Source organism: Ornithodoros turicata, chromosome 1 (genome assembly GCF_037126465.1).
Source record: "Ornithodoros turicata isolate Travis chromosome 1, ASM3712646v1, whole genome shotgun sequence".
Taxonomy (NCBI): Eukaryota; Metazoa; Arthropoda; class Arachnida; order Ixodida; family Argasidae; genus Ornithodoros; species Ornithodoros turicata.
In genome coordinates this window covers 204,709,522-204,725,658 of record NC_088201.1, presented here as the reverse complement: position 1 = coordinate 204,725,658, position 16,137 = coordinate 204,709,522, and the positions used below count along the sequence as shown (strand labels likewise).

Genomic DNA, 16,137 nt, shown 5'->3' with positions numbered 1-16,137 from the left:
CCTTAACTTCATCTGCAAACGCAGTTCCCGAGTTTCGGCACCAATGTAGAGGAATCAAGGACGTCAGTACATCCCGAAGTACGTCTAATGGAAAGGCAGTAAGGATGATGAGCGGAGCGAAACCACGTGATGTTCACCGCTGGGACATGTCTTCGTTAACGATGGTATATCTATTTTCTGCGAGTCATTTGTTGATGTGCGTGTGGTACCAGGCAGCAGCTTCTGTGTTTATGGACCTCACAGAACATGGTGGATGCTTGTCTGGGCTGCGCCCGTAGTGTTATATTATTTACTTTGCCTAAGATCTGAAAATATGTAGAAGAAATGTCGGTTCCTTGGTGCGCATTACCATTCGTACACCTGACCAGCCTCTTGCGATACTCCTTAGTACAGCCCTAACTAATATGTTTATTCAGTCTGCGGCGAAGATATAAATTTCCTTCCGTAGGGCACGTAATATCTGGCGCACAGTGCACTGAGATTACTGTGCACGGTATAGAATCCCGGTGGACCAAATCAAAGCAGCGACAGGCCACTCTCACCGATTGCTCGATGATCACGGTTGTCTCCCTGTGGAAAGCCACAAATTACTGTGAAGAAAATATATTCATTTATTCCTTTTCATTAGGAAAGTGAGGAAGAGAAAACGTGGGGTATTTTACAGCGGGCCAAAAAGCAGCTAGAGATCAGGTTCACTTTAATATTTTCGGCATTCTGCCAAACACAAAAGTAGCACGTACCTCTCTCTGATTGGACGCGCACTCAGACCAATTCTCACTGCTTCGTGGCTTTGTTCTCCCCGACGAACTCATGCACCCTCTACGCATCCCCACCCTCCATCCCTATATTTTTTTTTTTTGCTATACTCGTGATGAAGCTCACTTCTGTGTGGCCAACAACGGCGAGCCGATCCTGCCCATGGCTATCCTTGCGTTTGTTGACCATCAGCGAGGGAGGCTCCGTCTCCTGGATGCGGGCCAATAAGAGGACGCGGAGGGCAGACATTTCCCAAGCCAGGTTCAGGTTCAGGCTCGCTTCATCCCTTTTGTAGCAGGGCAGGTATCCTAAAATATAGGGCACCACAAGCGAGAGACTAGACAAAAAATGTCTAGAAGGAAGGGTTGAACGACAGGGTCGTTCAGGAGATGTCGCTGGTTTTCTGGTTTCCTTGGTTCGTCTTGGCTGATTCCGATGCGCTTGACTTGGCTGCCGGCGAAGCCATGGGCTTCAGGCCTTTATGCTTCTATCCCTTTAGTTATGGTGCCGGTTTCGGAATCTGGAGCCGATGTGGGCGCTGTCCTAGCTGATGCGGTAACGTTCTTCGAGTTGGTTGATGTAGGGTCACTGTTTCTCGTTCTCTGTTGTGTGGCTTTCTCCCAGTTAGTAGAAGGCGTTGCGTTTTCAGGATGATCTCCTCGCTGGTTGGGTGGAAGCTAAGAAGGGGCGCGGTCGGTTTTGACGAGGTGGTCGTATGGAGTGCCGGGCGTCTTATCAAGAGATGTTCGATATACTCTTCTTCACCTGTGTCACATAGGACGCATATCGGGGGATCTTTTCCGAAAAGTTCGGAAAGCCTCTTCCTCGTTAGTAGTGAACCCGTTCGGGCCTGAAATAAAAGTCCATTGGCTCTGTCTGCTTTGTAGAATTTCTCGGGGGCTGGTGCCAGCTAGTTTGCCGCGTACTTGCTCAAACTCTTCTTTTTTGCTACAGTTGAATGCCAGATGTCTTCTTCTATGAGGTTCATCTCCCCTTTTTTTTTCCTGTTCCATTCGTATTCGTTTTTGGTCAGTTGCCTGTTGGTGTCTTTGCTGTAGATGCGGTCAATGTGGTTGGTTCTTGTTATCCAATTAGTGCGGACGTTCGTGTACTGGAGGTAGCAAAGTATTCATGTTATAAGTGTGTCATTGGGCCTGTGGACTAGCCTACCTAGGTATCGGCTCTTCGATCGTGCTTCCCGGAACAAATACGTTGACCAGCCTAACTCTTTCTGGACGGCCGGATTTGGTGTGGCAAAGGAGCCATGGAGAATCCACCTCCCAATTTCTTGTTGTTGTCATTCCAGTTGTTTCATTGTATCGTAGGTAAAGCAGATGGCATCGTTGGCATACATGGCCGCCGGCACGGCAATGGTCTTCCAAAGCAGTTTGACGACCTTCTATGGTTGGTAGGAGTGACGCGATAGATGCCAAATTTGGCCTTTCTTTTGGTTGATTTTGCAGATGATGTTTAGCTCGTGTTGGTGTAAGTAGTCCCTTCTGTTTTCCATCTTTACACCTGGGTAGGTGTACGAATCGGTGAACACCTGCTCGAAATTTTGGAGGTGAAATGTTGGCACGGTAGATGAGTATATGGGATAGACTCTCATAGTGCACAACGCTCAACTGTCCTGAACACGATTTCATTAGCAATTAGAGCTAATTGGGCCCCTACATAAATCAGCACCCTCAAGGGAGCCACCACACTAATTGGGGAGCGTCTAACTCGTGTCCAGACCAGCTGAGCGTTGTGCACTACGAGAGACCATAAAAAAGAAAAAAAAAGATAGAGATAGAGTGGAGAGAAGGAGTTTAGTGTGTAGCGCGATCCAAGGGGGAGTAGTATGGGATCAGCTCAAGAAGCCGGCAACTCACACAGTCATCTGGACGCCGTTAATTAGCAATTAGAGCAATTTGGAACCCCGCACAGTAATTAGAATCATTCAGGGAGTCATTACACTAATTGGGGAGCATCTAAGACGTGTCCAGACCACTGTGTGAGTTGCCGGCTACTTGAGCTGATAAAAAATAAAAAATAGGAAATATAAGGAAAAATAAGAAAATAAAATAAAAAGATAGAAATACAGTGGAGAGAAACAATTTATTCGAAAATCAACGATGCCGTGACGAAGAAACGGCTCCGGGGTGACCAGTGCTTGTTGACGTCGGGTAGTTGAAGAGATCGACGACAGGTGGCCACTTAGTTGCAAGGCATCACACCAGATGGCGCCACCATCATAGCTCTATGTGAGAAAGACAGAACAAGATACAAGCGGCGGGTAAAAAATGGCAACACTGCTGAACAAGTCTAGGCATGCGAGAGAAAAGGTCTAACCGCTACTGCTAAACAGAAAACAGTACACATCGGGGAAAAGGCAATCGCTTAGGCCTAACCACAGCACCTCAACACTATACATCTAACACAAGGCGGGAACCGCTAAACGTGCGTCAACACGGAGAAAAGGCTTGGTCACTCTACAGTGACAGATCTAACTCATTCTCAATCTTCATCAGCTGTTCTTCCAGACTTGCACACGTGAGAGAGAAAATTATGCTGTCCGTATCACTATAGATCAATTGCACTGGACACGTCAAGCGAGAAAAGAGCGACTCATAGATGAAGCTGTACATTCGGACTTTGGATATTTCTAGAATGGCGAAGCCCACGTAAAGAAGATGTGTGCATTTGATGCGGCGCTGTTTCATCTCGTATAAGATGCACTTGTCACTCAGAATGAGAAAATGCTGACAGTCGACGGAGCTAGCTTTTCTGAGCGCGGTTTCTTTGTCGTAGGCTATAGCGTACCTTTTCATCCGTCTCACATTTTGTATCGTCTTACCGAACGTACTATTCGACATGGTTTTGTACAGAAGTCGCTCGAATTTCGTGGACGCGGCATTCCTCAACGCGACGTTCCTCTGCACGAAGGTTCGCAGAAAGTTGTCTTGGCGGAATGAGAGGATGCTGTGAAAACGTTTTATTTTTATGCCCAACCTCACGTACAGAGCGAGCAGTGCATAATGAACAATGTAGCGTTCTTTGTCGTAGCACGTCAGCAAGAGAGGTGTCGCTAGTAGGGGGACAGTTCATTCTCATCCACGCACCTGTGTTCGGGCGCCAGGGGAAAATTCCTGGTGAGAGCGTGTAGTTCTTCGGGATATGACAAGTCTACTACGTAGACGTAACCCACTTCCGAATCGTGAGGAATGTTGAGAAAATCGATCTCGCTCCACCTCGAAGGATTGACCCACTCAAAGCCGTCGAGGTACTGGATAAAAGTCTTTTCTTGCTGGGGATCGTAATCGTCGCACCCCTCGTGACTAGCCCGACAGTATCTGTTGAAGCTGTTACAAATGCCTCCCCTGATTCCCTTCTCGATCGTTTCGTACACCTCTTGGTCGCTTATGAGCTCGAGTTTGACATTGGTGAGCTTCAAAGCGCTACTCTACGCGTAACTGGACACGATGCGTAAGATATCTATCCCATCCGTCTCTAGCGCAATCTTTCTGAAATACAGCACGAGGTCGCACAGCTGACAGGTGTCGAGCGTGATGTAGAGACGCGTGTAATCTCCTAGGTCCTTGCATTTGAACAATTCGAAAATCTCGAGGGCGTACTGATAGTCCTCGTCCGTGATCTCTTCATCGTTCAGGTCACTTTTGAAAGCTTCCTTTGGCGGTAGTGCGGGCAAATTGTACGCTTCGAAACTGTTGACGAAGGTGTACCGGTAAATTCCCTGCTTGAGAAGCTGTCGGAAGCGGTCACCAAACATTTGACGGGTACAATGAAACGCGCTCTCGCCACCGCTGGCGAGGAGGGTTTCCACCAGGTTCGACAAGGACAGGTTGAAAAACTGCGTGGTATCGCGGAAATGGAGCTCGCCAATATTGAAGCCTCATATTTTTTCTGTGGTAGACGCTAAGATCCACGGTTCTCCCATATTTAGAATGTGCATGTGGCGGAGAAGGGAGCTCAAATCGTATTGCATTCGTCTCCGGATTCGAAGGATTCATGTAGTTGTGGTATCTGACAATCGTTTGGTTTGTTCCTCAACGGATGCAAGGGTGACAGCACACTGTACTTGAAACCATAGATTGAGAAGTTACCCGTCAAAAAGAATTCGTTACAAGTTAAGTTACCGTGTGCAAAATGTAACTAAGTTAATAACGAAGTTCTTCAGCCTGAAATGTAACTCGCGGTTACTGAGTTACTTAAAAAAAAGAACGAGTTACTTCCAAGTTACTTCGGACACAAAATAGCATTACGCAGGTGCAGTGCGCGTGAGCAGTTGAGTTAGACCTTGAGTTGAATGTAGAGGAGTGCAACACGCTTAGATCGTTTTCGTTTATGTCCAACAATATAGACCTCTCACTGTTTGTAAACAAATGACGTCATAGTGTTCGACAGCGCCAAAATTTGGTAGAATTGAACTACGCTCGAAGCTAGAGGTGAATAAGGTCGCGCCCGAAAGCCACGCTCTTGAGGGGACGCCTCGCGTCGTGGATGGATGAATGCCCCTCATGGGCTTTCGATCAATCGACGTAGAACCAGCGCACCCTTTATAGTCGCTACACCGCTCTCCTCCTCCTCGCATTGCGACGGTGTCGTCTGTACTTTGACCACGCCACCTTCCGTCTTTCGCGCCTTTTTTCTTTGCGATGTCGCATATGACAATGATATCATCGACGTTGAATAAAAGATTACACTAATTTCTAGCTAACGCTCTGGGACAACTTGTATATGACGACGAGAAGACCCAGAGTGGGATTCGAACCCAGGATCCTTCTACACTGGGTGCGACACACTAACCACCAGTCTAATTCGTACTGCGTGACGTTTTTCGTATTGCGGGGTTCGTGTCTACACACGTCACAACATGTTCAAACACGTTCAATGACGTCATAGAGAGGGAGAGAGAGGAACTAGTGTGTCCAGGGACGACTTCGACGGTTCGCCGCCCGTGTCTGAACACGTCCAAACATGTTCAAACACGTCTTAACATGTTCAAACACGTTCAATGACGTCATAGAGAGCGAGAGGAAAAGCTTTACTATAAATGACGAAGCGAACGTTCGATCGTCATTCTCGTACCATCATGATCAGCTTGGTAGATCCTCCTATGTAATACCCATGAAGTCATCATTGTCGAAATATTTGAAGAGTTTCGTTTCCGGTGTACAACACTTTTGCTGCGCGTGAAGTCGGTTTTTTCCCGCCTCACATATTTCGGGAGATTGGCAGCGCCCGCTTCTTCTGCACCAATTGCGGTGGATTGTGGTCTAAAGGTACGCTTCCTCGTTATTTTTTAATACGCTCTATAATCGTTCACATTTTTTCAGAGCAAAAGCATTGGACGGAACGATTGATTGGCCTGTTTCTCGGCTGTCGGACGGTACCGTTCGACGTACGTTGCGAAGGACTTCGACTATTGAAGGAAGATGGAGAAGATGGACCATCAGTGTCACTCTGTGACTGAAGAAGATTGTACGTGTGTCTTTGAGATAAAAAAAAAACACGTGTTTCTCACGCTCCTTTCGTTGCAGATTACGAATGGCTACTGACGGGAGATCTACCCCTGGTCCTAACCTTCAAGGCTGCTCCGAAGATCTCCTTTTTGCGGATCGGCGATCAATTGACTACCTGTCGTTGCGGTGGACTCTGGTCGAGAAACCCCAGCCATTGGTTAGACTCGAGCCTTTGTCCGTATTTGGGCTGCCTTCCCTTGCTACGAAACCAAAGCTGGAGCCTAATTCATGTGTAACCTCTCACGAGAAATAAAAAAGGTTGTCTACTCTCATTCCGTCTCAGTCATGACGCCCGAGCAGAGGTTTGCAACCTTTGTGCAAACGCGAATATATCGGGACTTGCTGCGATTACGCGATTATATTCATGGCGATAGCTGCGAGGGTGACTTTCGCTCGATTCTCAAGACGATACCCTTACATCTGTTCACCGTCAGTGGGAAGATTGCAAAGAAAATGAAGCGTTTCGTAGATTACAAGCTCGAGCTGTTGGAAAAGTATAGACGAGGAGAGACAGTCGACCCGTGTCTCATCAACGCGGGTTTCAACCGACCTATCGTCCGTCGCTACTGGCTTCTCTACACATCCCTCGACGTCACGGTGACCAGCAACGACGGGCGTCGAGTCAGCACGTTGGCAGATCGTCTCGCAAGCGTCTTGTGTATGTCATGAAAAAATAAATAGACTATTTTACGAAACGAGTTCGCTCACGAGGAGACGTTTTATTGTTTTGTCATTCTATTCGAGGTTACAGGAAAACATGGATACACAATTTTTCAAGCTGTAGCGTTTCGTCATGCGCGTGGCTACGTAGATACAAAAAAGCCCGCTGTAAGGCGAAAAAGGTGATTGAATACACTTGTCGTTATACTCGTTCACTGCAGGTAAAGTCCTTCAAAGGTTTGCTTCGATGGGGGGAAGTCCGTAGCTGTCAAAAAACACGGCAGACCCGTCGTAGTTTTTCAGGTAGAGCACCCAGTGCTGCCCTCGCTGTCTTCGCTCTTCCGTATTGATGATTAAATAGCCGAGCTTGCGTAAAACGAAGGCTTCGTCGGAAGCGCAAATGCCTCTCAGCATGGAGGAAGGGAGGCGGTTCAGGGACACGAGTTCCAAGATGTTGCTCTCGTACAACTTTTCTATGGGAAGGTGACCGTATGGTCCTTGTCGACGCACATGAGCTTGCGACAGCAAGTTCTGCGTTCTTCGAGTTGGTTGATGTAGGGTCACTGTTTCTCGTTTTCTGTTGTGTGGCTTTCTCCCAGTTAGTAGAAGGCGTTGCGTTTTCAGGATGATCTCCTCGCTGGTTGGGTGGAAGCCAAGAAGGGGCGCGGTCGGTTTTGACGAGGTGGTCGTATGGAGTACCGGGCATCTTAGCAAGAGATGTTCGATATACTCTTCTTCACCTGTGTCACATAGGATGCATATCGGGGATCTTTTCCGAAAAGTTCGGAAAGCCTCTTCCTCGTTAGTAGTGAACCCGTTCGGGCCTTGAATAAAAGTCCATTGGCTCTGTCTGCTTTGTAGAATTTCTCGGGGGCTGGTGCCAGCTAGTTTGCCGCGTACTTGCTCATACTATTCTTTTTTGCTACAGTTGAGTGCCAGATGTCTTCTTCTATGAGGTTCATCTCCCTTTTTATTTTCCTGTTCCATTCGTATTCGTTTTTGGTCAGTTGCCTGTTGGTGTCTTTGCTGTAGATGCGGTCAATGTGGTTGGTTCTTGTTATCCAATTAGTGCGGACGTTCGTGTACTGGAGGTAGCAAAGTATTCATGTTATAAGTGTGTCATTGGGCCTGTGGACTAGCCTACCTAGGTATCGGCTCTTCGATCGTGCTTACCGGAACAAATACGTTGACCAGCCTAACTCTTTCTGGACGGCCGGATTTGGTGTGGCAAAGGAGCCATGGAGAATCCACCTCCCAATTTCTTGTTGTTGTCATTCCAGTTGTTTCATTGTATCGTAGGTAAAGCAGATGGCATCGTTGGCATACATGGCCGCCGGCACGGCAATGGTCTTCCAAAGCAGTTTGCCGACCTTCTATGGTTGGTAGGAGTGACGCGATAGATGCCAAATTTGGCCTTTCTTTTGGTTGATTTTGCAGATGATGTTTAGCTCGTTTTGGTGTAAGTAGTCCCTTCTGTTTTCCATCTTTACACCTGGGTAGGTGTACGAATCGGTGAACACCTGCTCGAAATTTTGGAGGTGAAATGTTGGCACGGTAGATGAGTATATGGGATGGACTCTCATAGTGCACAACGCTCAACTGTCCTGAACACGATTTAATTAGCAATTAGAGCTAATTGGGCCCCTACATGACTTCGACGATGACGACTTCGACGGTTCGCCGCCCGTGTCTGAACACGTCCAAACATGTTCAAACACGTTCAATGACGTCATAGAGAGCGAGAGGAAAAGCTTTACTATAAATGACGAAGCGAACGTTCGATCGTCATTCTCGTACCATCATGATCAGCTTGGTAGATCCTCCTAAGTAATACCCATGACGTCATCATTGTCGAAATATTTGAAGAGTTTCGTTTCCAGTGTACAACATTTTTGCTGCGCGTGAAGTCGGTTTTTTCCCGCCTCATATATTTCGGGAGATTGGCAGCGCCCGCTTCTTCTGCACCAATTGCGGTGGATTGTGGTCTAAAGGTACGCTTCCTCGTTATTTTTTAATACGCTCTATAATTGTTCACATTTTTTCAGAGCAAAAGCATTGGACGGAACGATTGATTCGCCCGTTTCTCGGCTGTTGGACAGTACCGTTCGACGTACGTTGCGAAGGACTTCGACTATTGAAGGAAGATGGAGAAGATGGACCATCAGTGTCACTCTGTGACTGAAGAAGATTGTACGTGTGTCTTTGAGATAAAAAAAAAAGACGTGTTTCTCACGCTCCTTTCGTTGCAGATTACGAATGGCTACTGACGGGAGATCTACCCCTGGTCCTAACCTTCAAGGCTCCTCCGAAGATCTCCTTTTTGCGGATCGGCGATCAATTGACTACCTGTCGTTGCGGTGGACTCTGGTCGAGAAACCCCAGCCATTGGTTAGACTCGAGCCTTCGTCTGTATTTGGGCTGCCTTCCCTTGCTACGAAACCAAAGCTGGAGCCTAATTCATGTGTAACCTCTCACGAGAAATAAAAAAGGTTGTCTACTCTCATTCCGTCTCAGTCATGACGCCCGAGCAGAGGTTTGCAACCTTTGTGCAAACGCGAATATATCGGGACTTGCTGCGATTACGCGATTATATTCATGGCTATAGCTGCGAGGGTGACTTTCGCTCGATTCTCAAGACGATACCCTTACATCTGTTCACCGTCAGTGGGAAGATTGCAAAGAAAATGAAGCGTTTCGTAGATTACAAGCTCGAGCTGTTGGAAAAGTATAGACGAGGAGAGACAGTCGACCCGTGTCTCATCAACGCGGGTTTCAACCGACCTATCGTCCGTCGCTACTGGCTTCTCTACACATCCCTCGACGTCACGGTGACCAGCAACGACGAGCGTCGGGTCAGCACGTTGGCAGATCGTCTCGCAAGCGTCTTGTGTATGTCATGAAAAAATAAATAGACTATTTTACGAAACGAGTTCGCTCACGAGGAGACGTTTTATTGTTTTGTCATTCTATTCGAGGTTACAGGAAAACATGGATACACAATTTTTCAAGCTGTAGCGTTTCGTCATGCGCGTGGCTACGTAGATACAAAAAAGCCCGCAGTAAGGCGAAAAAGGTGATTGAATACACTTGTCGTTATACTCGTTCACTGCAGGTAAAGTCCTTCAAAGGTTTGCTTCGATGGGGGGAAGTCCGTAGCTGTCGAAAAACACGGCAGACCCGTCGTAGTTTTTCAGGTAGAGCACCCAGTGCTGCCCTCGCTGTCTTCGCTCTTCCGTATTGATGATTAAATAGCCGAGCTTGCGTAAAACGAAGGCTTCGTCGGAAGCGCAAATGCCTCTCAGCATGGAGGAAGGGAGGGGGTTCAGGGACACGAGTTCCAAGATGTCGCTCTCGTACATCTTTTCTATGGGAAGGTGACCGTATGGTCCTTGTCAACGCACATGAGCTTGCGACACTCGGAAATCAAGAGGACGGTGACCGCATGTGGAAGGGCGTTAGCGAAGCGTAATTGCAGGCGAACGTTTCCTTTTCGCCACTCGTTCAAATGCGAAGGAGAAGAACACCTGTCCACGTCCAAGTTGAAGTAGAGAAGGAACCCGTTCGTTTTAAATCGCTCGTAGCTATACTTGAAATGTTTCTCACCCAGTTCTTGCAAGAAGTTAAAGTAGGGAATTTTGACGAGGTCGTTCTTAAAGTCGTACTCGGCTCGCACTTGCTGGCCGTCCACGGAGAGCATCGAATGAGACAGATCGTAATGGCGGAATTTGTAGGGGTTCGATTGGATGTCGCCGAGAAAGTCGGACGTGGCGAGCAGGGCGACGCATAATTTGGAAGGTACCCTTTTGTGGTAAACGTTTTCAACGTGAGCGTCCAAGCTCCCGGCACTCAAGCTCCGCACCTTGGTTTCCAATCCGCGTAACACGTAGATGGCCGGCGTGGTCTGAAGCCGCCGCTCGTATTCCAAAAACAGGGAAGTAGCCAGCGTCACCTTTTTCAAGTGTAACGTCATTTCTTTAATGTCCACCTCGTAATTGTACGTTTTCTTGTCGTTGGGGACCGATATGAGTTTAAATTCGTCGTTGTTTAACAGGAAAACGACGCTAATCTCGACGGCAGGTACCATCATGCGCGGCTGTTGAAACAGGTCGGTATTGATCTGACCGACCAGGTTAAAATATTTTCCACCCTTCGTCGCTTCGTAACGTTGTTTCAGTCCGCGAGACGAGACGTCGTAATCGTTCTTTAAATGTTCGTCGTCCTCGACATAGAGTCTAACCGCGTGCACGGTTTCTTGAGCCATGGGCGTGGAATGAATCACGTCCAAAATACTCCTGTAGGCGTACAACTCGTTGGAACTGACGAGCTTGTTGTTCGCATAAACGGTGACCGTCTTAAACATGCCGCTCAACAGATGGTTTGTTGGGAAAACGACATCTTTCTCGTCCATTTCTTCCCCGTCGTCACGAACAATGCGCGCAGTCAAAGACACGAAACTACCGTAGAGATCTAAGTGTGCCCTTTGTAAATTTTGAATACAAAACTCGATCACGGAATTATTTACCCCGTTGACCGGATAAAAAAGTTGGTACGAAGTATCTTCCACGCCGTATTGAATGGAAGGGGGTTCGAATATCATCACATCACTCGTTAGACAGATCGGCGTCTGTATTTTTCCTTTCATTGACGTCATGATGGACGGAGTGCGCACAGTGTGACCTTCACGGAGTACCAAAGATATCTGCAGGTGCGTCGTGTGTCGGCGCCTTTTGTTGTCTTTTGCGTCGTTTCTTCCCATTGTTGTTTCCAGAGCCCTCCATGGAATCCAGCACGTCTCTCCCCGTTGCTATGGCCGTCTTTTTTTACTGCGCGCGATATTCCTTCGCCATCGGCCAAACTCGGCGCCAAGCGCTTCAACGTTCTCTTGACGATCGGTTTTATTTGCTGCCAGATGGGAACGATAAACTTGGATATGTTGCTCAACACACCGCCCCCTCGTTGGAAAAGGGGTCCCGTGTACACAGGACTTATTTTGGGGGAATGACGGTACATATTTGAAATGCAATGTTAGATTGGTTCTGCCTTTGGACCGCAACGGCAAACGTCTTCCCGGTTCGTCCGCGAGAACGATCGTCACTGAGGGAATTTCGAATTGAGACAGGTTAAAATACTGGATGTAATCTAACGTGTAGGTGACGACGTGCTTGTCTTTCTCGTAATAAAAGGGTAGTATTTTTAATGTTTTTTTCCCGCTCCCCACGTACGTGGGTTCCACGATATCCGTGTAGACGATTATGTTGTGAAACGCGGGTTCCAGGAGTACCTCGACGGAGCTCGTGGCATCCTCCTCCTCCTCCCCCGTGAACACGGTACGCGATTCGAAGCCCAAAAGCACGGCCAGGTACTCGGAAAGTCTTAGGGTGGAGGTGCCCTCGGAAAGCCGAATTTCACATTTCTGTTCGGTTTCGTCGAAGCTGAAGCGCACGCGTTCGCCTACGCGCTGGTTAATCGCATCCAGAAGTGCTTGCGGCGTCGCATAATAGCCGGAAGGCAGATGTACTTGCAAAGATCGAGGAATTTTCGTCTTATCGTGAAAGAAAATTGGCGCGCTACGGGGAGAGAGACGCGTAGCGTTTCTCCGTGTCCCTCGACGGGTGTGAGATGTAGCAGCTTGACAAAGGGTTCCGGTACGTGCAACCCTTTCGGCGTTTTCAGATAGTAGAAGTTATCCGCGAATTCTAGTGAGGCGTCCAGCTTGTGCGTCTGGAAATACTTGTTGAGTGTGTTACGTAGGGACGTGGTTTCCGAATTCAGAATTACGTCGCCGAAAGCGACGGGTGCAGCGTGCTCCAATAAGATGGAGGTGGCTTCGCGTTCGCTCAGTTTGGGAGGCTTGACCGCACGACCTGCTTCGCGGGACGCTAGCGAGGCGTCGAGCGCCTGTGTGAGCCGAGGGTCCAATTCCACGGCTTTCACGTCCACGGGTAAGACGAAGTCGTATCGCGATTTATTGTACGCGAAAGAAATGTTGAATTCTGAAAGAGCTTTTCCCAAATTCCTCTCGAGATCCGAGGTGACACGAAAAGTTCTCCCGGCTTCGACCGTGTCCTCGAAAGAAACCTCGATTTTCGCATCTTGCCTTTCGTACCCGATATTTAAAAAATCGTTGCTTATGCTGAGATCCATCAGACCGACTTGATACCGATTCGAGAGCTGAAGCGGACTATCGAAAGCTACCGTGAAGGCATTGAGTTTATTCGAGGGAACTTATCCATGCTGGCGTTCGAGAGCAGGTGGACGTAGATGTCTGACGTCATTTCCCAAGCTTGACCACGTCGCTGCTCGGAACCCAACTATTGTGTTCTTTGTCGTAACCGAACCAGCAAACCAAGGAGAAGCTCTGACCGTTCACTTGCTTCTTTCTCAGCACTTTCGTTACTGGCCAAGGCTGGTGTCTCTCAGGCGGGAGACGGTGAAAATCTCAGGCGACCAACTCCCTTCCGAGCTCTTATGAAAACCATGTAGCAGCCCCAGCGGTGCTATCATCATCCTCGTTCATCATCTCGCGCCCGCGTAGCCGCGGAAAATAAATCAGTTGGGCTCTCGCCGTCAAACCAGCCGGTTCTCTTTGTCTCTCCTTGAGTCCCAACAACTGGTGACCCGAACGTTCCGTGACCGAACATTCTAGAACCTTGGCCCGTGCTCCGCCATGCCTCTCGGGGACCCGCAAGCCAGCTCTGCTCCTTCCCCGACGTCTTCACTGGCTGCCGTCGCCGTGAAGCTGCCCCCGTATTTCGACCGCAACCCAGCTGTCTGGTTTCTCCAAGCTGAGGCGCAATTTAACTTGGCTGGCATAACCGCACAACAGACCAAGTTTTACCATGTCATTTCTGCCCTCACTCCCTCTGCTGCGAATGAAGTCTACGACATACTGGCAAGCCCTTCCCCTTCTACGCCGTATGACCAGCTAAAGAAGGCTCTTCTCCAGCGAACGACATTATCAAGCCGCTCACGCCTGCAGCAGCTCCTCTCGACAGAAGAGCTCGGCGATCGCAGGCCCTCTCAATTACTGCGGCGCATGCGACAGCTGCTCGACGATCAATCAGCTTCCGTGGACGATGCCCTTCTGCGTGAGCTCTTTCTTCAGCGACTCCCGCAGAATGTTCAAATGGTCCTGGCCACAGCGGCTGACATGACTCTCGACCAGCTGGCCACTCTTGCTGACGCGGTTGTGGAGGTGGCCAATCCAGCTCTAGCTGCTGTGTTCCCTGCATTGCCCCCTTCGGAACCTGCCCGACCTCAATCGCGCCAGCCCCCGCAGTCCACCATTGACGACCTTTGTCGCGAGTTCCGCTCCCTGGCCGCGCTCATAGCCGCTTCCCACGCGTCAAGACCAGACACCCATCTCCGCCGGCAAAGTCACGACCGAAGTGGCCGCAGGACAAGACGGTCCCCTTCCACCAACCGTTCCGCCAGACGACAACCAGTTGGCGAACCATTGATGGCGACCAATGGCCCAGGCTCTTCCCCCAGTCGCCTCTTCTACGTCCGCGAGCAAGCTTCTGCCCGACGTTACCTCATTGACACTGGGGCGGAAGTCAGCGTAATCCCCGCAAGCCGTACAGACCGCCGACAACAATCCTTGTATTCCCTTACTGCAGTGAATGGTTCCCGAATCCCGGTCTATGCCCAGCGGTCGCTCACCCTAAACCTTGGCCTCCGACGCACCTTTCGGTGGATTTTTCTCGTGGCCGACGTAACCCAACCCATTATCGGAGCCGATTTCCTTACCCATCACCATCTCCTCGTCGATATGCGCCGTCGCAAACTCATAGACTCCTCCACCAGCCTCACTGTGTCGGGCATACGTTCGTCCTTGCAATCACTTCGAATTGCCTTCTACCAAGACTCAAGCAACCCCTTCCTCGCCATCTTGAGGGACTTCCCGCAGCTAACTCGCCCCCCTGACTGGACCCAGCCCGTGAAGCACAGCGTGGTTCATCATATCGAGACCACAGGTCCCCCGGTCTTCACTCGTCCCCGCCGTCTTCCGCCGGAGAAGATGGCCATTGCACGCGCAGAGTTCGACCACATGCTGGAAATGGGAATCATCCGCCCATCCTCCAGCAGCTGGGCGTCGGCGCTGCACATGGTGCCTAAGAAGACCGGCGACTGGCGCCCCTGCGGGGACTACAGAGCCTTAAATCGCGTTACCATCCCCGACCAGTACCCCATCCCCCATGTCCATGACTTCACAGCATCCTTACATGGCGCTACTATATTCTCGAAGCTGGACCTCATACGGGCATACCATCAGATCCCCGTTGCCGAGGCAGACATCCCCAAAACGGCCATAACGACCCCTTTCGGGCTCTTCGAATTTCCACGGATGCCATTTGGCCTTCGTAACGCAGCTCAATCGTTCCAACGGTTCATCGATCGTGTCATCCGTGGCCTGCCGAATGTCCATGCCTACATCGACGACATTCTTGTGGCCAGTCCAACACCCGAACAGCACGACGCCGACCTGCGCCAGCTATTTTCCCGCCTAACCGATTTCGGCATAACTATCAACGCTAACAAGAGCGAGTTCGGCGTTCCCGAATTGGACTTTCTGGGCCATCACATTTCCTCGGCTGGCATTTCTCCTCTACCATCCAAGATCCAAGCGATCATAGATTTTCCACAACCCACCAACTTGCAGCAGCTACGGACATTTTTGGGGATGACCAACTTCTACCGCCGCTTCATCCCGCACTGTGCGGAGACATTAAGACCACTCGAATCGTTCCTGTCCATCAAGCGCTCCGCCACCTCGTCTCTGTCCTGGTCCGCTGACAGTTCTGCCGCATTCGCCAACATCAAGGAAGCTCTTGCTAACGCCACCATGCTGGTGCACCCGGTACATGGCGCACCAACCGCCCTCATGGTGGACGCTTCCTCCACAGCCGTAGGCGCGGTCCTCCAGCAGAGGATCATGGATTCTGGATCATGGCAGCCCCTGGGATTCTTCTCCCGCAAGTTGCGTCCACCGGAAACGCGCTATAGTACCTTCAGTCGGGAGCTACTCGCAATTTACCTTAGCGTCAAGCACTTCAGACACTTCCTCGAAGGCCGTGCTTTTTCAATTTTTACGGACCACAAACCGCTCGTCTACGCATTCCGTTCTTCCGGAGCCAACTACTGCGGTCGTGAGCAACGACATCTTGCCTTTATCGCAGAGTTCACCTCAGACATC

General features: G+C 49.6%; 1 long non-coding RNA gene across 1 annotated transcript in view; it reads left to right on the top strand.

Annotated features, from left to right (window-relative positions):
- LOC135375662 (uncharacterized) overlaps window positions 1–16,137 on the top strand; it is a 37,720-nt gene that overhangs the window by 232 nt on the left and 21,351 nt on the right. Inside the window, exon 2 of the long non-coding RNA XR_010417324.1 lies at window positions 25–164. This is a non-coding gene — a long non-coding RNA (uncharacterized LOC135375662). The remainder of the gene's footprint in view (window positions 1–24; window positions 165–16,137) is intronic.